The sequence below is a fragment of the Ovis canadensis genome, chromosome 22, assembly GCF_042477335.2.
Source record: "Ovis canadensis isolate MfBH-ARS-UI-01 breed Bighorn chromosome 22, ARS-UI_OviCan_v2, whole genome shotgun sequence".
Classification (NCBI taxonomy): Eukaryota; Metazoa; Chordata; class Mammalia; order Artiodactyla; family Bovidae; genus Ovis; species Ovis canadensis.
This window is the reverse complement of record NC_091266.1, coordinates 36721987-36748951: the sequence shown is the minus strand read 5'-3', so window position 1 is coordinate 36748951 and position 26965 is coordinate 36721987. Positions and strand designations below refer to the sequence as shown.

General features: G+C 41.0%; 1 long non-coding RNA gene across 1 annotated transcript in view; it reads right to left on the bottom strand.

The window, feature by feature from the left end:
- LOC138427815 (uncharacterized) overlaps window positions 1–24571 on the bottom strand; it is a 40762-nt gene extending 16191 nt beyond the window's left edge. The window contains exons 1-2 of the long non-coding RNA XR_011252187.1: window positions 24350–24571; window positions 3810–3936 (exon numbers count right to left, since the gene is read on the bottom strand). This is a non-coding gene — a long non-coding RNA (uncharacterized lncRNA). The remainder of the gene's footprint in view (window positions 1–3809; window positions 3937–24349) is intronic.
- Between the last annotated feature and the right edge of the window lie 2394 nt (window positions 24572–26965).

Here is a 26965-nt window from a genome sequence, read left to right as displayed (position 1 = left end):
TCTTCCCTCTTTTCTGTTGCCACCAGTAGCTTTCCTTTGATCTGAAATAGTTTCCTAATAGTTTCCTGTGTCTGCTCCTGTGCCTGTAATCTATTCGCCACACTATATCCACAATGATCTCTTACAATGCACATCTGCTTGTCACTTTCCTATTTAACACCCTTCAGTAGAATAAGACTGTTTATATAAAAAAGATAATAAAGTTGATAAATTAATAAACAGAGGTGAAAGCATGATCTGGGGTTATTGAGGAAAATTCTAGGAGTGGTTCAGCGAGGGAAAATGATTTGACTTCCCATTATAAACTCATCCTTACCATTTGATCTGCTTTATATATATGTATCACTTTAGTAAAAATGAGTAAGTGGTGACCATTTTGTAATGTATAGAAACATCCAGTCACTGTGTTGTGCACCAGGAACTAATACCGTGTTACAGGTCAGTTATCCTTCCAAAAACACACAAACTCATAGAAAAAGAGATCGGATTTGTGGTTACCAGAGGTGATGGGCAGGAGAGGGGGAAACTGATGAGTATGGTCAAGAGGGACAAACTTCCATTTATAAGATAAACAAGTACTAGGGATGTGCAGCGTGAGAAACATAATTAACATTGCTGCTTGTTACATGTGAAAGTTGTTAAGGGAGTAACTCCTAAGAGTTCTCATCACAAGGCAAACATTTTTTTCTTTAATTTTCTGTCCACATGAGATGGTAGATGTTCACTAAACTTACGGTGATTATCATTTCGTGATGTTGTTGTTCAGTCGCTCAGTTTTGTCTGACTTTTTGTGACCCTCATGGACTGCAGCATGCCAGGCTTCCCTGTCCATCACCAACTCCTGGAGCTTGCTCAGACTCATGTCCATTGAGTCGGTGATGCCACCCAACCATCTCATCCTCTGTCGTCCCTTTCTCCTCCTGCCTTCAACCTTTCCCAATGTCAGGGTCTTTTCCAATGAGTCAGCTCTTCCTAACAGGTGGCCAAAGTATTGGAGCTTCAGCTGCAGGATCAGTTCATCCAGTGAATATTCAGGATACAGCATACTGATTTGACTTACGTCACGAAATGTGTATAAATCAAATCAGTATGCTGTATACCTTATGTGTACACAGTGCTGTATGTCAACTATATCTCAGTATAACTGGAAGGAAAAAAATAAGGCAATACTGCTCTGTAAAAAAAAGTATTGAAAATTAGTATACTTGGACCAAGTAGTATACTTGGGCTTCCCTTGTGGCTCAGTTGGTAAAGAATCCACCTGCAATATGGGAGACCTGGGTTCCAATCCCTGGATTTGGAAGATACCCTGGAGAAAGGAAAGGCTACCAACGCCAGTATTCTGGCCTAGAGAATTCCACAGACTGTATAGTCCATGGGGTTGCAAACAGTCGGACACAACTGAACGACTTTCACTTTCATACTTGGACCAAGGAGAGAGGAATCTGTGTCCCAAGTCCCAGGTTTTAGGGCCCCTTTGATCCTTCTTTCAATAAAGTGGAAGCATCCGTGGGACCAAGCAGCTGTGTCCACCCTGAATCTGTATTCACCTCCTTTTCCACTAGGTTTTGGGGACTTGGAACTCTAGCACTTCTTGCCCAAATGGCCTCAAACCCACTTCTGGAGCCTGTGTGGGCCCCTTCCCAGGTCTACCTTCTAAGGGTGGACTGCACCACCTGTGCACATGTCGCCGCATCCCTGGTGTGGCTGTTTGAAGGGCACAAAACTGGAACTGAAATGTGGGGATTAGAGAGTTAGCCTGGAGGAGCTAACTCCTCTGAGAATGGGGAGGCCTGGGGAAGGGTCTAGAGGCTGGAACTTGGGAGCCAGCTCTCACCACAATTTCTGTGGTGAACTCTGTGGCATTTGGGAATTCTAAATCCAGATCTAGGCTTTAAAATATGGAGGCATTTATGTGTTGCAACAGAAGGAAAGATGAAATCTCTGTCCTCTTTTAACAGTTTATCAAGCTTATTTGTAAACTGTAAATATTTGAACACAAATGTGAGCCTTTGTTCTCTTGCTGTAGCTCTGCAAATATTAGGGCCAAACCTGTTGAAAATCCTCCTGATAGGAAAGGGTGGTTTTAAAGCCTTCTGGATATATTTGTTCCTTTTATCATAATATTTAAAACTGCTTGTAAACATTTCACAGGCCAATTTGGCATGGGTGTAACTCAGCTATGGGAAAACCCAGGCTGGGCCAAGCAGCCACTTCAGAGATCCCAATGGTCAGTGACTGAAGGTGACATGATCTGGTCAGGCCAGCCACAGCTCCCCCCAGCATCTCAGGATGAACATGTGGCCGTCTTAACTCCATTCAGATTGAACCTAACTGCACGGTTGCATGTGACTTTCCATATGATTTACCTTGTTCTTGTTACCAAAGCAAAGAATTCATATTCACTTTATGGAGTGTTCATATTTTCAAACTGGCCCAAGTTTGTAGTTTTGTAAAAAACCGAAACTACTCTGATTCTCTTTCTCTCCTTTCCTTTCTTTCTTCTTAAAGACAAGACAAAGTCCCCAAAAGAAAGTCCCCCCCAAAAGAAAGTCATTGCGAATTTCTTTAGTAAACAAGCTTTTCATTGGGAAGAAAATAGACCAACTTATGGGCCCAGAGTGCAGGACTGTGACTTTTCATCCTATTTCTAAGAGGGTCCCATCATGTGGTCTTCAACAAATGCTGTAATTTCTTCATGCCTCTTTTTCTTCATCTCTAGCTACACAGAACTGAGGTTTCTGTCCTACTGCCCAAAGGAAGTGGCTATCTGCATAAACTGAATAAGGAAAGAAAAGTACAAAATGTCCTGTGAATATGTTTTATTCATGAGCAACAGTATGAAAGCAGAGTACAGTGATGAAAGAACTATTGGTCACAGAGGGTATTTTTTCCCCAGCCACACCCACATACTGACAACGATCTCAGCCACTTGCGTTTTCTCTGATTACAAAGAGGTATCAGAAAAAATTCTGGCTGCACCAGAGTTCCACTTCACATAAAGTGGACATTTTTGGAGGCAAGACTCATGAGTAGCAAGACTAAAGGGTAGTCACAAGGACAAAGGTCTCTCTACCAGTTCTAAAATTCTAGAATTTTAAATTGTTTGAGAGTAGGCATGCTCAGCTGAACAGGAGAACTACTTCTCTTTTCAATGTTAGTGTCAAAATTTTGGCATTGCCTGGTCTGTCTGAGGTTGAGTTTGATACTTTATCTTAATCTGAGATTAAGTCAGTTGAACTCACAGACTAAGAAATATAGGATTAGAAAAATTTATTAGCTTTGTTGGATGAATCCAAAAGGTAGGAAGGTATCCTTTACTGGCATCTGAAAAAGGTTGACCAACACCTTTTCCTTTTATTGAATCACTCGCTAGGTTGCCAGACTGAGGGGAAAGGAGTATGGATGTCCAAGCTAAGAATAATTGAAGGTAAGCCCTTCAGTAGTAGACCAGGAACAGGGCTGTGCAAGGGCCTGGTGTCTTTTTCTTCCCAAACAGAGGGTAGAGTGGAATGAATATATGGGACAGTGACAGAGAAGTGCATGTCTCAGAAAATGGAAAGAAGAACTGATGACAGAAGAAGCAGAGACACCTCCTGTTGATTCCTGCCTGAAGCCATCATTCTGCCCTCTGGCTTCTGCATCCTGGCACCACTGAACGTTAGACCCTATGCCTGACTGGAGAGACTCACCGTTCTCTTTATCCCATGCACCATTCTTATAAAGTCCCTGATTGAATATAATGTTGTGAAGAGGTCCGCTTTCTTCATACAAGTCTAGTAACTGCAGGAAGTATTACATACACTCACCTTGAAGTTTGGAGACATTACTGTAGGTCTTGTGTGCTGGTCCTCCATCACCAAGTAAGATGAGTGAATTCCTGTGTGTTTCCTCCTGATTTTTGTGGCAACTAACTCACTGCAACAATAGCTTTTTCTGTGAAATGTTCAAAGAAGATAAAAACATTACACTTGATTTTGCAAACGTCTTCACGAAAAGGATCTTTTTTTTTTCTTAGAATCTGCAGAAGGCTAGATGCAAAGGGAATTTCCCTCATGAAGGAAAAGCTAAAGATTCTCACTACGATAGGCAAGTACTTATCTCTTATCTTCCTTCATGAAAGATTATCAATTCCCATTCCAATTCTTTGTAAGGTAAACCTGTTAATAGATTTTGGCTTCAAACTAAGCTTCCATTGATATGTCTAAGTCACCAGTGTAGCTGAGTTGGCAACAAAGAGTCTATGGGTATGGATATCTTTGGTATCTGCTGTATCTCTTTCCCAACCTAAAATCTGCATATTAGTTGCATATTAGTCTTTTTAACACAGAGGATTTACAAGCCAATATGAAATATTCTCACCTATGTTTAAGACTAGAGACCTCTTTAAGAAAATTAGATATACCAAGGGAATATTTCATGCAAAGATGGGCTCAATAAAGGACAGAAATAAGGACTCAATAAAGGACTTAACAGAAACAGAAGATATAAAGAAGAGGTGGGAAGAATACACAGAAGAACTATACAAAAAAGATCTTCATGACCCAAATACCTATGATATGTGATCACTCACCTAGAGCCAGATATCCTGACATGTGAAGTCAAGTGGGCCTTAGGAAGCACCACTACAAACAAAGCTAGTGGAGGTGATGGAATTCCAGTTGAGCTATTTCAAATCCTGAAAGATGAAGCTGTGAAAGTGCTGCACGCAATATGCCAGCAAATTTGCAAAACTCAGCAGTGGCCAAGGACTGGAAAATGTCAGTTTGCATTCCAATCCCAAAGAAAGGCAATGCCAAAGAATGCTCTAACTACTGAACAATTACATGCATCTCACACGCTAGTAAAATAACGCTCAAAATTCTCCAAGCCAGGCTTCAACAGTACATAAATCGTGAACTTCCAGATGTTCAACCTGGATTTAGAAAAGGCAGAGGAACCAGAGATCAAATTGCCAACATCCACTGGATCATCGAAAAAGCAAAAGAGTTCGAGAAAAACATCTACTTCTACTTTATTGACTACGTCAAAGCCTTTGAATGTTTTGGATCACAACAAACTGGAAAATTCTTAAAGTGACAGGTATACCAGACCAACTGACTTTCCTCCTGAGAAATCTGTATGCAGGTCAAGAAGCAACAATTAGAACTGGACATGGAACAACGGGCTGGTTGCAAATTGGGAAAGGAGTATATCAAGGCTGTATATTGTCACTCTGCTTATTTAACTTATATGCAGAGTACATCATGTGAAGTGCCAGGCTGGATGAGGCAAACTGGAATCAAGATTGCTGGGGGAAGTATCAATAACTTCAGATACGCAGATGACACCACCCTAATGGCAGAAAGCAAAGAAGAACTAAAGAGCCTCTTGATGAAAGTGAAAGAGGAGAGTGAAAATGTTGGCTTAAAACTCAACATTCAAAAAACTAAGATCATGGCATCTGGTCCCATCAGTTCAGTTCAGTTCAGTTCAGTCGCTCAGTCGTGTCCAGCTCTTTGTGACCCCATGAACTGCAGCATGCCAGGCCTCCCTGTCCATCACCACCTCCTGGAGTTTACCCAAACTCATGTCCATTGAGTTGGTGATACCATCCCGCCATCTCATCGTCTGTAGTCCCCTTCTTCTCCTGCCCTCAATCTTTCCCAGCATCAGGGTCTTTTCAAATGAGTCAGCTCTTCACATCAGGTGGGCAAAGTATTGGAGTTTCAGCTTCAACATCAGTCCTTCCAATGAACACCTAGGACTGATCTCCTTTAGGATGGACTGGTTGGATCTCCTTGCAGTCAAAGGGACTCTCAAGAGTCTTCTCCAACACCACAGTTCAAAAGCATCAATTCTTTGGTGCTTAGCTTTCTTTATAGTCCAACTCTCACATCCATACATGACTACTGGAAAAACCATAGCCTTGGCTCCGTTGACAAAGTAATGTCTCTGCTTTTTAATATGCTGTCTAGGTTGGTCTTAACTTTCCTTCTAAGGAGTAAGCGTTTTTTAATTTCATGGCTGCAATCACCATCTGTAGGGATTTTGGAGCCCCCCAAAATAGTCAGCCTCTGTTGCCACTGTTTCCACTGTTTCCCCATCTACTTCCCATGAAGTGATGGGACTGGATGCCATGATCTTAGTTTTATGAATGTTGAATTTAAAGCCAACTTTTTCACTCTCCTCTTTCATTTTCATCAAGAGGCTCTTTAGTTCTTCACTTTCTACCATAAGGGTGGTGTCATCTGCATATCTGAGGTTATTGATATTTCTCCTGGCAATCTTGATTCCAGCTTGTGCTTCTTCCAGCCCAGCGTTTCTCATGATGTACTCTGCATAGAAGTTAAATAAGCAGGGTGACAATATACAGCCTTGATGTACTCCTTTTCCTATTTGGAACCAGTCTGTTGTTCCATGTCCAGTTCTAACTGTTGCTTCCTGACCTGCATACAGCTTTCTCAAGAGTCAGGTCAAGTGGTTGGGTTTCCCATCTCTCTCAGAATTTTCCACAGTTTATTGTGATCCACACAGTCAAAGGCTTTGGCATAGTCAATAAAGCAGAAATAGATGTTTTTCTGGAACTCTTGCTTTTTCGATGATCCAGCGGTGTTAGCAATTTGATTTCTGGTTCCTGTGCCTTTTCTAAAATCAGCTTGAACATCTGGAAGTTCACAGTTTACCTATTGCTGAAGCCTGGCTTGGAGAATTTTGAGCATTACTTTACTAGCGTGTGAGATGAGTGCAATTGTGCAGTAGTTTGAGCATTCTTTGGCATTGCCTTTCTTTGGGATTGGAATGAAAATTGACATTTTCCAGTCCTGTGGCCACTGCTGAGTTTTCCAAATCTGCTGGCATCTTGAGTGCAGCACTTTCAAAGCATCATCTTTCAGGATTTGAAATAGCTCAACTGAAATTCCATCACCTCCACTAGCTTTGTTCATAGTGATTTTCCTAAGGCCCACTTGACTTCACATGTCAGGATATCTGGCTCTAGGTGAGCGATCACACCATCCTGATTATCTGGGTCATGAAGATCTTTTTTATACAGTTCTGTGTATTCTTGCCACCTCTTCTTAATATCTTCTGCTCCTGTAGGTCCGTACCATTTCTGTCCTTTATCAAGCCTATCTTTGCATGAAATGTTCCCTTGGTATCTCTAATTTTCTTGAAGAGATCTCTAGTCTTTCCCATTCTGTTGTTTTCCTCTATTTTTTTGCACTGATCACTGAGGAAGGCTTTCTTATCTCTCCTTGCTATTCTTTGGAACTCTGAATTCAAATGGGTATATCTTTCCTTTTCTCCTTTGCTTTTTGCCTCTCTTCTTTTCACTGGTATTTGTAAGGGCTCCTCTGACAGCCATTTTGCATTTTTGCATTTATTTTTCTTGGGAACGGTCTTGATCCCTGTCTCCTGTAAATGTCATGAACCTCCATCTATAGTTTATCAGGCACTATGTCTATCAGATCTAGTCCCTTAAATCTATTTCTCACTTCCACTGTATAATCAAAAGGGATTTGATTAAGTCATACATGAATGGTCTAGTGGTTTTCCCTCACTTTCTTCAACTTAAGTCTGAATTTGACAATAAGAAGTTCATAATCTGAGCCACAGTCAGCTCCTGGTCTTGTTTTTGCTGACTGTATAGAGCTTCTCCATCTTTGGCTGCAAAGAATATAATCAATCTGCTTTCGGTGTTGACCATCTGGTGATGTCCATGTGTAGAGTCTTCTCTTATGTTGCTGGAAGAGGGTGTTTGCTGTGACCAGTGCGTTCTCTTGGCAAAACTCTATTAGCCTTTGCCCTGCTTCTTTCTGTACTCAAAGGCCAAATTTGCCAGTTACTCCAGGTATTAATGACTTCCTACTTTTGCATTCCAGTCCCCTATAATGACAAGGACATCTGTTTTGGGTGTTAGTTCTAAAAGGTCTTATAGGTCTTCAGAGAGCCATTCAGCTTCAGCTTGGTCCCATCACTTCATGGCAAATAGATGGGAAAATAATGGAAACAGTGACAGACTTTATTTTGGGGGGCTCTAAAATCACTGCACATGGTGACTATAGTCATGAAATTAAAAGACGCTTGCTCCTTGGAAGAAAAGCTATGACCAACGTAGACAGCATATTAAAAAGCAGAGACATTACTTTGCCAACAAAGGTCTGTCTAGACAAAGCTCTGGTTTTTCCAGTAGTCATGTATGGATGTGAGAGTTGGATTATAAAGAAAGCTAAGCACTGAAGAATTGATGCTTTGGAGAAGACTCTTGAGAGTCTCTTGGACTGCAAGGAGATCAAACTAGTCAATCCTAAAGGAAATCAGTCCTAAGAATTCATTGGAAGGACTGATGCTGAAGCTGAAGCTCCAATACTTTGGCTACCTGATGCGAAGAACTGACTCCTTGGAAAAGACCCTGATGCTGGGAAAGATTGAAGGCAGGAGGAGAAGGGGACGACAGAGGATGAGACGGTTGGATGGCATCACCGACTCAATGGACATGAGTTTGGGTAAACTCCAGGAGTTGGTGATGGACAGGGAGGCCTGGTGTGCTGTGCTTCATGGGGCCGCGAAGAGTTGGACATGACTGAGCGACTGAACTGAACTGAAGTTTATGAAACTTTCTGTTTTCATCTGTATAGATAATGTCCTTAAGTGGGTGCCTTCCCATGTGGCTCACATGGTAAACAATCTGCCTGCAATGTGGGAGACCAAGGTTCAATCCCTGAGTTGGGAAGATCTACTGGAGAAGGGAATGGCAAGCCACTCCAGGACTCTTGCCAAGAGAATTCCATGGACAGAGGAGCCTCATGGGCTACAGTCCATGGGGTCGCAAAAACTTGGACACTACTGAACAACTACACTTTCACTTGAGTGGGTGTATATAAAAAGCTGTGGAAATTTCTTCGCATAGGGTTTGTTAGTTAATAGCTAGCATATGTTTCTCACAAAATCCTGGAACAAATCAAACTGTCAGTTTCAGTATGAGGCGGGAACTCAGGTTGGAAGAGAAAGAGGAAGACATTCTACAGAGAGTATAAAAGCTACTAGCTTCCAAGTCCTGAATTGCTCCGACCTCATTTCTCCATTGCTATACCAAAAAAATATGCCAACATTTTTCATTCTGCTGATGGGTACAGTGATAATAAACCAATGTTGGCAAGACCTTTTGAAATGGGCATATAGAGTTTATTAAGGAAGCAGGAAACAAGACTAGAGAAAGTCTTTTTGATTGGCCAGATTTTATAAGGTTACATAATATGTTTTTTTGCACCAAAGGAATTGAGCAACTGACTTTGAAAAATATTTTTTAATTAATTAATTAAATTTAAAAATAAATGTTTATAAAGGGTTTTTTAAAAGGTCTTCCTGTTACTTGGATAATAGCCCCAAATCAGTCTGATTTAGTAATTAGTTAAAATGTTTCAAAAGTCAAGCATTTGAAAGAAAGGAAGCCAAATGATTTAGCTACTACTCTTTTGTTTTAATCTTTCATTCAGCAACATTGACTGAATTTACAGTGTATGTCAGTAATCTTCCAGGTTGGGTGGGAGACAGAAGGAGGTCTAAGACAGAAACACCTCCCACAAATAAATTTATAATTTAGTAGAAGAGGTAAGGCATATGTATACAGATATCTACAACAATATAAGATGGTATAATGCTGGCTGTAAGGAAAATGCAAAGTACTTCCCTTGGGTGATTGGAACATTTTGTGTGGAGTTGGCCTTGGAGCTGGTCATGAAAAGAACAAGATCTTCCAGAGTGAAAACATGGGCTAACTATTTCCTCTGGGAAGGCTCTGCTGACCGTCTCTCCCACTCCCCTTCCTTTCCCTGCCCCAAATGGTGGAACATTTGTGTGCTGCTTCTGCCTTACTGTCTACTGTAATTTATACAGACTTTCATCATAACAATTATATTCTAAATTCTACTTGCAAGTCTTGTCCCTCCAGGGAAGTAGAAAGTCTTTTAGGACAGGAGCTATGTCTTTTCATATTTGTTTCCTAATATTTAGCTGGGCCTCTGGCATAGTATACTTACTCAATAAATATTGAGGGAGAAAGGAAGTACATTACAGGATATATTCAGGTATCAGTGTGTACTATAATTTAGCTGAAATCAAAGATTAATGAAGGCAAGCAGGGGGAATTAAAGCTACAAGAGTACATTGGAAAGTAGGTCTGAAACTATCAAGTGTTGGTGAGTAAATGGAATAGTGGAAACTCTTCTGCACTGCTAGTGAGACTGTAAATTGGTACAACCATTTGGGGGGGGAAATTTATTAGTATCTAGTAAAGTCAACAGACTGGTTCCAAATTGGGAAAATAGTACGTCAAGGCTGTATGTTGTCACCCTGCTTATTTAACTTCTATGCAGAGTACATCATGAGAAATGCTGGGCTGGATGAAGCACAAGCTGGAGTCAAGATTGCCAGGAGAAATATCAATAACCTCAGATATGCAGATGACACCACCCTTATGGCAGAAAGCAAAGAGGAACCAAAGAGCCTCCTAATGAAAGTGAAAGAGGAGAGTGAAAAAGTTGGCTTAAAACTCAACATTCAGGAAATTAAGATCATGGCATCCGGTCCCATCACTTCATGGCAAATAGATGGGGAAACAATGGAAACAGTGTCAGACTTTATCTTGGGGGGCTCCAAAATCACTGCAGATGGTGACTGTAGTCATGAAATTAAAAGACGCTTACTCCTTGGAAGAAAAGCTATGACCAACCTAGACAGCATATTAAAAAGCAGAGATATTACTTTGCCAACAAAGGTCCATCTAGTCAAAACTATGGTTTTTCCAGTGGTCATGTATGGATGTGAGAGTTGGACTATAAAGAAAGCTGAGTGCCGAAGAATTGATGCTTTGGAGAAGACACTTGAGAGTCCCTTGGATTGCAAGGAGATCAAACTAGTCAATCCTAAGGGAAATCAGTCCTAAATATTCATTGGAAGCTGAAGCTCCAATACTTTGGCTACCTGATGTGAAGAACTGACTCCTTGGAAAAGACCCTGATGCTGGGAAAGATTGAAGGCAGAAGGAGAAGGGGATGACAGAGGATGAGATGGTTGGATGGCATCACTGACTTGATGGACATGAGTTTGAACAAGCTCTGGAAGTTGGTGATGGACAAGGAAGCCTGGTGTGCGTAGTCCGGGGTCACAAAGAGTTGGACACAACTGAGCAACTGAACTGAACTGAATAAAGTCAAAGATGCTGGTGACCCAATCTTGTGACCCAAAACTTCCAATTCTAGAGTAAATCTTGCTCATGTTTACAAGGAGTCAGATGTAAATATTAATAGCAAAAAGTTGATAACAAATGTCCATCAGTATCAGAATGGATGAATAACTATAGATTTATCAATAATGAATAGGTATAATATTATATCTATGTTGCATGTATTATATTAATATTAGTCACTTGTTGTTGTTTAGTCATTCAGTTGTGTCTGACTCTTTGCAACCCCATAGCCCACCAGGTTCCTCTGTCCATAGGATTTCCTAGGCAAGAATACTGGAGTGGCTTGCCATTTCCTTCTCCAGAGGGTCTTCCTGAACCATGGAGAGAACCCGTGTCTCATGAATTGGCAGGTGGATTCTTTACCACTGAGCCGTCAGGAAATATTACTCATATATAATACATAATGACTACAGATATATCAACATGAGTGAATAGCATACTGGTGCTTCACCTGTTGACACTCACAACAGCCTGAGAAGACAGCCTCCTGGAGTTGCAGTTCAGAATGTTTTATGGAACACTGGCACTATACCACCCACTCTTCCAGGTGTCTAGCTTGCATAGATAATAACTTCTGCAGGTGTTTGCTTCTCAGCCTCCATCATCATGTAAAACAATTCCTTATAGTAAACCTATCCATTTGTTCATCAGTCAATAGATGGCGAGATGGGTAGGTAAAAGTCTCTTTGGTTCTTTCTCGGAAGAACCCGTAGTAATATACCTACTAAATAAAATGGGGTTTTTATTTTCTTGTTAATTTGCTCACATTTCAAAAACTCTACCATTCAGTTTCCTTACTTGAAATTAGGGCTAGAAACTTATGTCTCATCAGACTGTTGTGAATATCAACAGGCAAAGCACCAGCATGGTACTGGGCATGTAAGCACTCAAAGTTAGTTCCTTTGATTGTGACCCTGGATGGAAGAATATTGCTTGGCCAACTGATCATGAAGTCAGCCGCAAAACTGTGGGTGGGAGCTTGAGGGGTGGCTAAGTGGGATTGGCAGGGTCAAACCAGCTTACATCAGTATACCCCAGAGTAAATCTAAGTGAAGTGAGAGCCCCTCTGTTGTGTCCAACTCTTTATGACCCCATGGACTATACAGTTCATGGAATTCTCCAGGCCGGAATACTGGAGTGAATAGCCTTTCCCGTCTCCAGGGGATCTTCCCATCCCAGGAATTGAACCCAAGTTTCCTGCATTGCAGACAGATTCTTTACCAGCTGAGCCACAAGGGGAGCCCAAGAATACTGGAGTGGGTAGGCTATCCATCCTCCAGCGGATCTTCCTGACCCAGGAATCGAACTGGGGTCTCCTGCATTGCAGGTGGATTCTTTACCAACTGAGCTATCATGGAAGCCCCTAGTAAATCTAAAGTCCAAGATAAGTTCAGTATTTTCTCCCTGCCAAAAAAAATGTGAGTTGTGTCTCTCTTGTCATCAAAGATGTCATGCTCATCACATAATTTTTATTGTGCTTTTATTTTTCTAACCTTAGAAGAAATAGGTACTAGCTTGCAGGTAGAGAATGAGGCCGAGTGATTCACCATCATTCCCACATACAAATGGAAAAACTGAGATTCAGGAATTGTGTTTTACCCAAAAGAATATGGCTGGTTAGCCCCTAAGTTCAAATATCTCTCCAGGCATATAGGCAGCTAGTGAGGATGGGTTCTCTGAAGAGTTGTTATAAGCCAAGTACAGTGAGGGTGCAAAATAAAGAGAAGACTTTGGTCTCCCTTTAAGCTAAGGATAAACAGAGGCTAAACTTGTGGAAAACATGTGGAAATCCATCCAACAAGAAATATACATATTTATGATTCCAATTCCTTCAAGTCTTTGCTCAAATTTTACTTTCTTGATAAGACCTACACTGATCATTTTATTATCAATAAATACTGCAACCTTCCCCCCTGCCAATTACTACTGATTCCTGCTGCACTTTCTTTAAATCGAAGTATAGTTGATCTACAGTATTGTGTTAGTTTGAGGTATACAGCAAAGTGGTTCATATTTATATATGTTCTCCAAATTCTTTTCCATTATAGATTATTAAAAGATATTGAATATAGTCCCCTGCATTATATAGTAGGTCCTATCTATTTTCTGTATAGTGGTGCTGCTAAGTCACTTCAGTTGTGTCCGACTGTGTGACCCCATAGACGGCAGCCCACCAGGCTCCCCCGTCCCTGGGATTCTCCAGGCAAGAACACTGGAGTGGGTTGCCATTTCCTTCTCCAATGCATGAAAGTGAAAAGTAAAAGTGAAGTCGCTCAGTCGTGTCCGACCCTCAGCGACCCCATGGACTGCAGCCTTCCAGGTTCCTCCTTCCATGGGATTTTCCAGGCAAGAGTACTGGAGTGGGGTGCCATTGCCTTCTCCGATGTATCTGTTAATCCCATTCTCCTAATTTATCCCTCTCCTCCTTTCTCCTTTGGTTACCATAAGTTTGTTTTCTATGTCTGAGTCTAATTTGTTTTAAAAATAAGTTCATTTGTATCATTTGTTTAGATTCCACATATAAGTTATATCTTATATTTGAATGACTTCATTTTTAGTATGATAATCTCTGAGTGTAACTCATATTGCTGCAAATGGCAGGTTTTAATTCTTTTTAAGGCTGAGTAATATTCCACTGTGTACACATACCACATTTTCTTGGTCCTATTCATCCATCAATGAACGCTTACATTGCTTCCATGTTTCAGCTGTTGTAAATAGTGTTGCTATGAACATTGGGGTGCAGGTATTTGTTTGAATTAGTTTTTGTCTTTTCCAGATATATGCCCACAAGTAGAATTTCCGGATCATATAGTAATTCTAGTTTTAGTTTTTTAAAGGACCCCCCATACTGTTCTCCATAGTGACTATACCCGTTTACATTCCTACCAACAGTGTAGGAGGGCTCCATTTTCTCCATACTCTCTCCTCCTGATGCATATTCTACCTTACCTATATAATACCTAATATATACTCTATGGATTTAGGTTTATTTTTATTATCTCTCCTCACACACACACAGATATACCTACAAGCACACAAGTGTAAATTCTATAAGTACAAGGATATTCTGTTTTGTTCACTGACGCGTCCCAAGCGCTTAAGCAGTATGAGGCACTCCATGAATCTATGTGGGATAAATAGGTTCTGAGAGACTACAGGAAAGTTTCCAGATAAGGAAGACATTTTGAATACATGTATTTGCTCCCTCCCTAAACCCTAGTAAAATAAGAGTAAAGGAGGCATATCAAGCTGGTTTTAGAAAAGGCAGAGGAACCAGAGATCAAATTGCCAACATCCGCTGGATCATCGAAAAAGCAACAGAGTTCCAGAAAAACATCTATTTCTGCTTTATTGACTATGCCAAAGCCTTTGACTGTGTGGGTCACAATAAACTGTGGAAAATTCTTCAAGAGATGGGAATACCAGACCTCCTGACCTGCCTCTTGAGAAACCTATATGCAGGTCAGGAAGCAACAGTTAGAACTGGACATGGAACAACAGACTGGTTCCAAATAGGAAAAGGAGTACATCAAGGCTGTATATTGTCACCCTGCTTATTTAACTTCTATGCAGAGGACATCATGAGAAACGCTGGGCTGGAAGAAGCACAAGCTGGAATCAAGATTGCCAGGAGAAATATCAATAACCTCAGATATGCAGATGACACCACCCTTATGGCGGAAAGTGAAGAGGAACTAAAAAGTCTCTTGATGAAAGTGAAAGAGGAGAGTGAAAAAGTTGGCTTAAAGTCAACATTCGAAAAACTAAGATCATAGCATCCCATCACTTCATGGGAAATAGATGGGGAAACAGTGGAAACAGTGGCTGACTTTATTTTTGGGGGCTCCAAAATCACTGCAGATGGTGATTGCAGCCATGAAATTAAAAGATGCTTACTCCTTGGAAGGAAAGTTATGACCAACCTAGATAGCATATTCAAAAGCAGAGACATTACTTTGCCAACAAAGGTCCATCTAGTCAAGGCTATGGTTTTTCCAGTGGTCATGTACTGATGTGAGAGTTGGACTATAAAGAAACCTGAGCACCAAAGAATTGATGCTTTTGAACTGTGGTGTTGGAGAAGATTCTTGAGAGTCCCTTGGACTGCAAGGAGATCCAACCAGTCCATCCTAAAGGAGATCAGTCCTGGGTGTTCATTGGAGGGACTGATGTTGAAGCTGAAACTCCAATACTTTGGCCATCTGTTGTGAAGAGCTGACTCATTTGAAAAGACCCTGATGCTGGGAAAGATTGAGGGCAGGAGGACAAGGGGATGACAGAGGATGAGATGGTTGGATGGCATCACCTACTCGATGGACATGGGTTTCGGTGGACTCCGGGAGTTGGTGATGGACAGGGAGGCCTGGCATGCTGCGGTTCATGGGGTCGCAAAGGGTTGGACACAACTGAGCACCTGAACTGAACTGAATCTCACAAGGACATAAAGAAGAGAGACAAGACCACAATAAGAGTTCAGAAGCTGGAAAACAGATGAAAAAATGATCACTGTCTTAGAACCTGGAAAGCTAAAGCTTAAGCCAGCCATTGGGGAGAACCAAGAAGCATTGTGATTTACACTCAAGAAGCCACTAAGGTTCTAGATTTGGTGGTACCTCAACTCAACACATAACACTGGAGGTTTATTCAGTGGACAGGGTAAAATGAAGAGTCTCTTGACCAGATTCAGTTAAAGGAAGAGTTATTATATCAATCTGGGTCCATTCAGGAGACAGAAACCACACAATATTATACAAAATATTCCCATGCTCGGTAGAATATTTACATATTGAAGGTCAGCCTCTTTCCTCTTTCAGCTTCTAAATGCTGGCAGCCAAGCTGAACTATTCAGGCAGGAAATTGAAGGGGGCTTCTATGCGGAGGCTGATAGCCTAAAAGGAAAACCCTACGGTAGTGAGGATGACTCAAAGAAAGAATCCAGTCAGAAACACAGAGATCTGCTTATGTCCACTGGAAATCAAATGTGTCCAACACATGCTCAGAGCCTCTGATTGGCTCTTTGGTGCCCTACGCTTGTATGTAGAAAGAGAACTAAGGATCATCAGTTATCTGTGGAAACATATCTGCCCAAAAAAAAAACCAGGAAAAAGAAAATACTTGGAGGACAAGAGACTATGCAAAGAGAAGGAAAATATTCCCTCACATTATTGTTAATATTTTTAAAGGAATAAATGAAAATATTGCATCCATAGAACAAGATAAGAGGCAATAAAAAGGAAAACTCCAAAAGAACTTTTAGAAATTAAAGTATCATAAGATCTTAAAAAAATGCAATAGAAGTTTGTAGGGTGAAGTTGAAGAAACCGCCTAGAAAAGCAAAAGAAAAAGATATGGAAAATAAAAGAGAATGATTTTTTTTCTAATAAAGGATCAATTCTGGAGACTCTAGAGTGAGAGAATAAAGAGTGGATGACGAGGAAATAATCAATCAAAAAATTTATCAGAATTGAATGACAAGGATTTCTAGATTGAAGAATCTACCAAAGTCCTTGATGTTGAATGAAAATGGATCCAGACCAAGGCACAGCATCATGAAATTTTGGAAAATAAGGACAAAGAGACTATCTTAAGAACACTCTTTCATGAGATTAATACAGAGAATGGGTTTCTTCAGAAAAAGAAGAAACCAAGAAAAAGGGTCACACAGAATACAGGAGCAGGGAATCCAACCTAGAAAAGAAGAAAAGGGATTCTCTACGATGATGCCAAAGAGAATTCCCAGAACAAGAGCTCTGCACCAGCTTAAAGAGTAACCAGTCTAGGTTGGAGCAGATGAGAGGGCTCCAGGGGAGATTTATTCAAGAAGATGAAACTGAGAGAATACCTAACATGACCAAATTTATTGAGAAGAGATGTAGACAATTAACAGGGAGTTTGGGTTGAACTGATGATTAAGTACATAGAAAACTAAATGAAAAAAATGTCATCAGGAGGGCCAGAGAAAACAAAAGGTTGTGCAAGAAAGATATCATGGGCATATTGCATGGCTTATATGTGAGCAATATTTACATAGTCATAGCAACATAAACACTGAATGTTGTTTTAACCAAATATCAGAACACAGCCATTTGGAGAGGACAGGGAAGGTGAAGCCTGCTCAGCCCATGAGAATGTGGTGGTGGTGGTAATAATGATAACGAAGGTGGTAGTCTCATCTTTCGTGGAGGGAAGTCAATAAGTAACGCATGTGAAATCTATATACCAACAGATAGCCACATAAGCCTGTCATTTAGAGATACAGAAGTAAATGCCAAAAGAGTCAGCTAAAAAGAGTTGAAAATGGGGACTTTCCTGGCAGTCCATTGGGGATGAGGGTTCAGTCCCTGGTTGGGGAGCTAAGATCCCACCTGCTTTACAGCCAAAAAACCAAAACATAAAAAAAAAAGAAGCAATATTGATAAATTCAATAAAGAAGAGTTGAAAATAGTTACTTCTGTGGAACAGAAAACGGTGAGGAGAGGTAGATGGCATACTGCTGTTTTCAAAACAAGACTTATAAAACTATTTGACTCTTTTATGTACAACTTAGGTCTAAAATAAAAACAAAATTCAAAGAAACTACAAAAGACTTTTCAAGTGAACAGAGCCCATTGCAACATTCCCCACCCCTTCAATCTATTATCAAATCCTGTCTTATCTCATGAATCGCCAGCCTCTCCCCAGTACCTCCACCACCTCAACAAACCAAAGTTCTGACAGAAGAAAGGGAAACACTGGTTGAGTCTGGGATCTGCCCTTCTGGGATCTTGTTAGGAACCCTGGGTCACCTTTAGTCCATTATCAGTAGATAACTTCTCCGGGGACAGTTTAAAGCCTTTCCACTGATGTTACCAATCTCAAAGAGATTCAGATAATCTCTCCTAATGTATTTCCTCTTCTTTACATTTCACTGAATATCTTGATTCCCAAACCCTTGATTCTAAATGCACCTTCTATTCCTTCTTCCTTTAGATTCTCCTTCTTTAGAGACAGGGATGGCCTCAGGGTACATCTGCTTTTAGCAGATACCGACACTTGCCAAGTTGTTAACACTTGGGTAACAGACTATTTCTGTTACCCTTTCATCTTACTGTGTTGCCCTCACCAGGGATAAAAGGCAGAAGCCCTATTAGCTTTGGTTATTTTTACAGAGAACATTATCCTTAAGCTACCAAATTATAGAATATTTTTTCTTTCCCTTTCACTGGCTATCTACTGGCTCTGGTTCTAAGGCTGGCCCATGATATAAACGAGATAACTTTTTGGAGGACACAGTTAAGTGACCCTGGTAGGTCAGGTGAGCTTATCTGTTCGTTGCATGGTACTCAGGGGAGAAGAATCTCTCCTTTTAGATTAGTTCAAAACAATTTGCACTGTCCTTGGCTCTGACCTAGACAACCCTCTTATCTGTGACAGAGAAGGCATACTTATCCTATTTTCAATTAAGCAAAACTGGAAGAGATATTTAATATCTTAGAGGAATGAATTGGGGATTCAAAGAACTCAAAGGGTTGCAAAGTTAAGATTAACAAAAGATGAAATTTACCATGCTTATATTCAAAATATTAATTTTACAAACAGCATGTAGAAGCTTTTGCTTAACAGTTCAGGTGGGGAAAAAAAGGCTATGAGTCTAACTAATTGCAAGTTTAGCAAGTTGACAGCAAAAAGTGGCTGGGAATGGGGCAGTGACTTCCAAAAAAGTAACTTTTCTTTCTGCCTGAGAACATAGGCAAGACTGTTTATGCTATATTAATCAGTTTGCTAATAATTGTTAAGTGAGGCTCTGCTAAAATTGATTGTGATGATGGTTACACAATCCTGTGAATATACTAAACACCAGGGAACTATACACTTTAAATAGCTGAATTTTATGGTATGTGAATTATATCTCAATAGAGCTGTTACTAAAAAGCAGAGGACTCTGAAGAGGGTTTGTTTATATGGGCTTCATATAATAAACCCGCATAACCTATCATTAGGGCTTCCCTGGTGGCCTGCCAATTCAGGAGACGCAGGTTAGATCCCTGAGTTGAGAAGATCCTCTGGAGAAGGGCACAGTAACCCACTCCAGCATTTTTGCCTGGAGAATCCCATGGATTCTCTACTAGAGGAGCCTAATGGGCTATAGTCCATTGGGTTGCAAAGAGCCAGACACGACTAAGTGACTAAACAACAACCTATCAATAACCTGTAAGATAGTAACCTACTCAGTTCAGTTCAGTTGCTCAGTTGTGTCCGACTCTTTGTGACAGGAGAGTGAAAAAGTCGGCGTAAAACTCAACATTCAGAAAACTAAGATCATGGCATCTGGTCCCATCACTTCATGGCAAATAGATGGGGAAACAATGAAAACAGTGACAGACTTCATTTTGGGGGGCTCCAAAATCACTGCAGATGGTGATTGCAGCCATGAAATTAAAAGACGCTTGCTCCTTGGAAGAAAAGTTATGACCAACCTAGACAGCATATTCAAAAGCAGAGACATTACTTTGCCAACAAAGGTCCGTCTAGTCAAAAGTAACCTATTACATGTTCACATAAACAGATAACATAACAAATTTTTATGGAACAATAACAAGCAACTTAAAGGTTAGTTGCAGTGCGGAATATGAAACCACATCAATGAACTTTTTGTTTTTATTAGAATCCATTGATCTCTCTTGCATTTCAAATGCACCTTTTATCCATGCATGATTTTGTAATGCTCTTTGTTCATTTTGAAAACACTGGCTCACAACGTTACGCAAATCTTCCAAAATGTTCACACGTTTCATTCTACAATATTAAAAAATCACCATCATTAATAATACCACTGATTTCATCAGAGGAGTCTGTAATTTGAGGGGAGTTGTCCAACTCAATGCCACATGCAAGTTTTTCTAACTTCTAACTTTTCCTTGAAAGCTCAAATTTTATCATGAGAACATATACTGGCAGTTTTTTCCTAGATTTCACTAATGAAAACAAGCTGATGTTTTCATTGATGAAAACAATCACTAATGTTCTAAATAACATCTGTCTGAATGTCTATAGTTTGCCTGTCATTCCTTTAAGTAAAAATGATCTTATATGAAAAAAATGATTAGAAAAAAGTGCTTAATTTAACTCACAACTCAAGTGTTTATAGTAATGTTTTTTCTTAAGATTATATCATCATTTTGTGATAGTTAGCAGAAGTGCTCTATGCATACGTCCTGTTTTTAACACAAAACTTTTAAAAGATATGTTCTCAGCTGTCAAGATTTAGTATAATTAATAAATTTTACTTCCTAATCAAGAACAGTTTTAAGTGAAACTGAACTCCCTCCAAGTGGGTGACAGAAATACAATGACTCTAGTATATTTTGGTGCTGCTGCCTTGATTCCTGTCAAGGTGCAAAAAGTTTACATTACTTGGTACAAATGTCAACATGATGGTGAAAAAAGACAAACAAAGGTTTAATATTATCATGAAGTTCATTGCGGTCTCAAAGATCCCTGAGAGCTTCTTGGGGGATCTCCAGGTGTATATGGATCACATGTTGAAAGCTCCTGCATTTAATGCCTTTCTCAAAGTCATGCATTTAGTTTCACCTGAAACTAGGACCTATTAACTCCTCATCTAATAATTTCTCCATTATATTGCAGCATGCCAAAATGAGTGATACAGATAGTAAAATATAATGTGCACCCATATTAAAGCCAAATAATCAAATACATGCACCTGAATGTTCATAGCAGCACTATTTACAACAGCCAAGATATGGAAGTAACCCAAATGCCCCTCAACAGACAGGTGGGCGAAGAAGATGTGGCATGCACACGCGTGTGCACATGCGCACGCACGCACACACACACACGCACACACACACGGGAATTTTGTATGCGTGTGTGCTCTGTCATGTCCAGCTCTTTGTGACCCTGTGAGGCTCCTCTGTCCATGGGATTTTCCAGTCAAGAATACTGGAGTGGAAAAAGAATACATTTGAATCAGTTCTGAGATGGATGAAACTGGAGCCGATTACACAGAGTGAAGTAAGCCAGAAAGAAAAACACCAATACAGTATACTAACACATATATATGGAATTTAGAAAGATGGCAATGATGACCCTGTATGCGAGACAGCAAAAGAGACACAGATGTGTAGAGCGGACTTTTGGACTCAGAGGAAGAGGGAGAGGGTGGGATGATTTGGGAGAATGGCATTGAAACATGCATACTATCATGTAAGAAACGAATTGCCAGTCTATGTCTGATGCAGGATACAGCATGCTTGGGGCTGGTGCACAGGGATGACCCAGAGAAATGTTATGGGGAGGGAGGTGGGAGGGGGGTTCATGCTTAGGAATGCATGTACACCCGTGGTGGATTCATGTCAATGTATGGCAAAACCAATACAGTATTGTAAAGTAAAAATTAAAAAAAAAAAGAATACTGGAGTGGGTTGCCATTCCTTTCTCCAGGGGATCTTCCCGACCCAGGGACTGAACCCATGCCTCCTGTGTCTCCTGCATTGGCAGGCAGATTCTTTACCACTGAGCCATCTGGGAAATCCCACAATGGAACTTCACACAGACATTAAGAGAAAATGAAATTTTGCCATTTGTGACACCATAGATGGACCTAGAGAATATTATGCTTAGTAAAATAAGGCAGACAGAGAAGGACAAATACTGTATGATATCACTTATGTATAATCTAAATAACGCAAATAAATAAAAAATAACAGAAATGAATGTATAGGCAAAACAGACTCGTGGAAAACAAACTAGTAGTTTCCAAAGGGGATAGGGAAAGGGAGAGTGGAAAATTAGGGGTATGGAGCTAAGAGACATCAACTACTGTATATAAAATAGAGAAACGGATATATTATATAGCACAGGGAATTATAGCCATTATCTTATGATAACTTTTAATAGAGTATAATCTGTTAAAAAAAAAACTGAATCACTATGCTGTATCAGTTCAGTTCAGTTTAGTCAGTCTACCTGAAACTAATGTAATATTGTAAATCAACTATACTTCAATAAAATACAATAATAATAAAATTTCTACCAGAGGCCTACTTTGAAATCCAGTTAGTTGTTATCAGCCAGACATTACCATTTTAAGCTCCTCTATTCCAGGTCATAAAGACAATTTAAATAGATGTGCTTAAAACCATAAAGAGATGGGATATTGCTCAGACAATCAAAAGAGGCAAGGTGGACATCCATTCCACAGACTGAAAACAACAAAATTTAACTTCTATCATCTTGAGAAAGGGCTTTCATATACTTAAAATCATAGAGTCTTAAAATTAGGTGGAACCTGGGACTTCCCTGCCTGTCTAGTAGTTAAGACTTCACCTTTCAATGCAGGGAATGAGGGTTCAATCTCTGGTCGGGGAGCTAAGATCCCACATGCCTCCCAGCCAAAAAACCAAAACATAAAAACAGAAACAATATTGTAATAAATTCAATAAAGACTTTTTTAAAAAGTTAAATATTTTTTAAGAATTAGGTGGAATCAAAGAGGTAAGCTCATCCATTATCACACCCCATACTAGAGGTTGGACAAATCCGGTGAGGAGTGGCTTACTTCTCCCAAGACCTGTAACAGCTGTCTTTGGATCTCATTTTTCTTATAGGGCCCCTATAGGTATGCAGTTGAATTTTATTATCTCTTGTTAATCTGTCCCATGTCAACTTAATTCTTAGAACAACAGACAAACCTAGAAAGGAAAGAGGAAGAAGTTTTTCCTTCTTTACCATTACCCTTTCCTTCGCCACTGACCAAGCCCTTCTTATGTTCCAGGCACCATGCCACTTAATTCCCAGAATAACTCTATGAAATAGACACCATCGCCAGCCACTTCTCCTTTTCTAAGGCATTATGGTTTGAGGATGTTTGGCAGTTGTATACAGTTGTGTTAATACTGCCTCAATCAGCATATAGAACATTTCCCTCCCCCTAAAATTTCCCTCATGCCCATTTGCAGTCATATATGTAATTTTAAAAAATAATTTTGTACATACTATTTTTAAAAAGGAATGCTTCTCTTAATAAGATTTATTAAACATCTTCTGATGGCAACAATTTTACAAGATAATCTTAATTTCTGCATAATAGTCTATTAAATAAACGTTTCATAATTTATTTAACCAATGTCCTTTTGTCAGATATCTGTTTTTTGCAATGTCCTGCTCCCTCTTCCTGGAATTAATATTTTACTTCTCATATGCTGTTCTAGTTTGCTTGCTTGTTTTCCCTCATATCTCATACTTGTTAGTCTAGGTTTTGCTAACTCTGTGTCCTCTTTCTTCCTGTTAAGCGTCAGTATTTCCCAAGATTCTGTTGCTGAATCTGCTTACTGTGCAGTCCCTTCCCAGGTGATCGGTTTTCTTCCTAGTTTCAGTATAAATCCCTTGGAGCTCATTTTTATTTTTCTTCCTAGCACTAAGATCCCTATTCCCTACAGTCTACTAGGTATTTTTTCCACATAGATATTCTTGTAATTTCAACTCCACATATTAAAAGTTGAACTCCTATTCTCTTTCCAAAATCTGCTTCTCTCTCTTTTTTAAACCACCTATTTCAGTTAGTGCAGGTGCTTCCTTTCCAGTCAAACAGGAGTGAAACCTCAAAGTCATTTCTGACTACTCTCCCAGGTCATCTCTCATGCGTGCTAAGCTGCTTCAGTCGTGTCCGATTCTTTGTGACCCCATGGACTGTAGCCCACCAGGTTCCTCTGTCCATGGGATTCTAAAGGCAAGAACACTGGAGTGAGTTGCCATGCCCTCCTCCAGGGGATCTTCCCAACCCAAGGATCAAACCTGTGTCTCTTCCGTCTCCTGCCTTGGCAGGATCATTATTTACCACTAGTGCTACCCGGGAAGCATCCAATCAATTAAGTGCTATCGATTTGACTCCAAAAGACCTCTCAACCCAGTGCCCGTACTTTCCATTTGGCCATTAATATCCTAGTGTTTAGGTCTCATGACCTCCTATCGATCTGATCTTCCAGCCCCAATGTGATCCTTGATCTGCTCTTTATGTTAACTTTCTGAATCATCAGAGATAACTTCTGGAAGAACGGAGATTATTTCCTTCTCCTGCTTGAAAATAGCTGGTGGCTCCCGGGGCTCTGTGTCACTCACGGAAGCATGTTTAAACGCTCCAGGCTGGCTTTCAAGGCCTCTCGCCACGTTGCACTCCAAGTCCTGCATGTTCCGGTTACATCAGCCCTGAACACTCCCAAACACGTTCTTGCTTCTGCTCTACCCTGTGACTATCCAGTCTTCAGCCTGTTTTGCTGATCCTTTGCTCTTTGCCTTTTACTGACAGGTGTTTGCACTATTGTTGGTGAGAATAAAAGTTAGCTCTGCCTACTGGCCTGTTGTGGTCAGCAACGTCGCACCGCCTGCAAGACAATCATGGATGAAGAGCCCATATTGATAATCCTGAGTCAGAGAGGGGGTGGCAGTGAGGGAAGAGAAACTCTCTCAATACAATTTTTCGAAGCACAGAGGCACAGGATCTGTGCTGGGAAGGAAGACACCGTGTTCTCCATTCGTTTATAACACTCTCCTAGAATTCTATGTGCAGCTGTCTCCCCAGCTGAGTGTTGTTTCAGTATTTTCCCCATTCCAGTGAATGGCAAACTGAGGTCTAGAGAAAGCCTGAACTCTTGAGTCAGGCTCCCCTCCCCAAAACAGGCGACAACCGCCCTGTGTGATTCAAAGAGAGAGAGGTTATAAGGATAGCACCTCCTGATTGGCGCAGACGGAGTCAGACAAGCTTGGGGGCTGCTGATTGGCTCCCGCCTGATCAGGCGCTGTTGGGCTGTTGTAAATGTAAATAGCTCTGTGACCAGCAGTAACCCCGGTGAGAGGGGGTGGAGAGGGAAGCTCTTCCTTTCCATTCATGTCTGCGCCCAGCCAGGCCTAGACAAGCTCAGACAGGCAGGCCCTTTAGCAGGGGGGATGGGCAGCACAAGGCTCGGGGTTGTGTCTTCGGAGATCTTAAGCTTGAGCTGAGAGTTAAAACACTCGCCTGCAGAGCTGAGCCAAGGTTGGCAGTTTCCACACGGAGCTGCTTCCTTTCTGTTCTCAGTTTTGGCTGTTTAAGACAGTTTAATAGAATATTCTGTGTAAGGAGGGAAGTGTTGGAGGGCGCTGGGAAGGTCGTTTTATGGGATAACATAAATGGCTGTGGTGGGTGTGCCACAGGGAGATGGAAGCCTGCCCTCCTCTGTTTCTGGTCACAGAATCCTGTTTGTTGAAGAGGTAAGGGCAGAGGCAAAGCATAAAGCCAGAGGGGCTCCTGCTGCCCCGGTTTATGGGGGGATCATCTTTCTACTAGAGGTGCAGCTTCTCCCATCCTCTATCCCCGCCCCGGGAAAGAAAGGGAAGTCAGTGGGAACTGGGCTTTCTTGCAAGTAGGGAGCAGGAAAGGAACAAATGAGTACATGTTAAGTATAAAGGGTGAAAAAGTAAAAGAATATGGGTGATATGAGCATTGCTTGTGGAAACATAAATGGTGCATCTGCTGTGGAAAACAGTTTGGTGGTTCTGCAAAGAGTTAAATGTAGGATTGCCATACAATCTACCCATTCCTCTCCTAGGTATAAACCCAAATAAATTGAAGACCAGACTCAATTATTTGGGACTTCTCAGGTGGTTCAGTGGTAAAGAATCCTCCTGCCAAGCAGGAGACGTGGGTTTGATCCCTGGGTTGGGGAGAGCCCCTGGGGGAGGAAATGGCAACCCGCTCCAGTATTCTTGCCTGGAAAATCCTATGGGCAGAGGAGCCTGGCGGACTATAGTCCTTGGGGTCGCAGCAGAGTCAGATGTGAGTGAGCACGCACACACTCAATTTCTTACACACAAGTGTTCATAGCAACACAATTCACAATAGTCAAAAGGTGGAAACAACAGAGGAATAGAGAAAGCAATTGTGGTATATTTATACAATGGTATATTATTTGGCATTAAAAAGAAGTGAAGTACTGCGACATACCACAGCATGGGTGGCCGTCGAAATCACTGTGCTGAGAGGAGGAAGCCAGACACAGAAGGTCTGTGTGGACAGCAGGTCACATCTTGTAGGATTCTGTTTGTGTGAAATATCCTGCATAGGTAGATCCATAGAGACAGAAAGCAGATTGGAGGTTGCCAGGGGCTGGCATGAGGGAGACGGAGAGTGTGGAACAAGTCTTCTTTTGGGGTGAAGGAAAGGTTTCAGAACTGTATAGAAGTAGGGGTTGCACAGTGTTCTGTATGGACTAAGATGTCACCCTATTGTTCACCTTAAAATGGCTAACTTTATGGTATGTGAGTTTTACTTAAAACATATGGATATGAAACAAGCAAAGAAAAAGACTGAAGGGTGAATCCTCACTGCTGTTCAGAATTCTCTGACTGTGCAGTCAGCCCTTTCATTTTCGTTTTCCTCTGGTTGGTCACAAAGTTTTAAAGCCTGGCCCTGCCCTAGCTGTTCCCTGCTCCTATCGGAGATGGCCAAAAGAAGAGGGCCCCCCTTAGGCCCTTCTGGATGGTCCTGGCCTGGCTGTAGAAGGGCCGCGTGAGTCAGCACAGCAGACACTTGGGCTTTGTGAGCTCTCTGTGGCTTGGGTGCAGCAGGCTTGGTAAGGCCAGGGTGGGGGAGGGGGTAACCTGGGTCTGGAAAAGGGGAAAGCCCTGCCTCCAGCAATCCTAGTATAGAATCTCAACTGCTTGGAACCTGCAATTAAGGCCTGTGGCATTTGCTCCAAA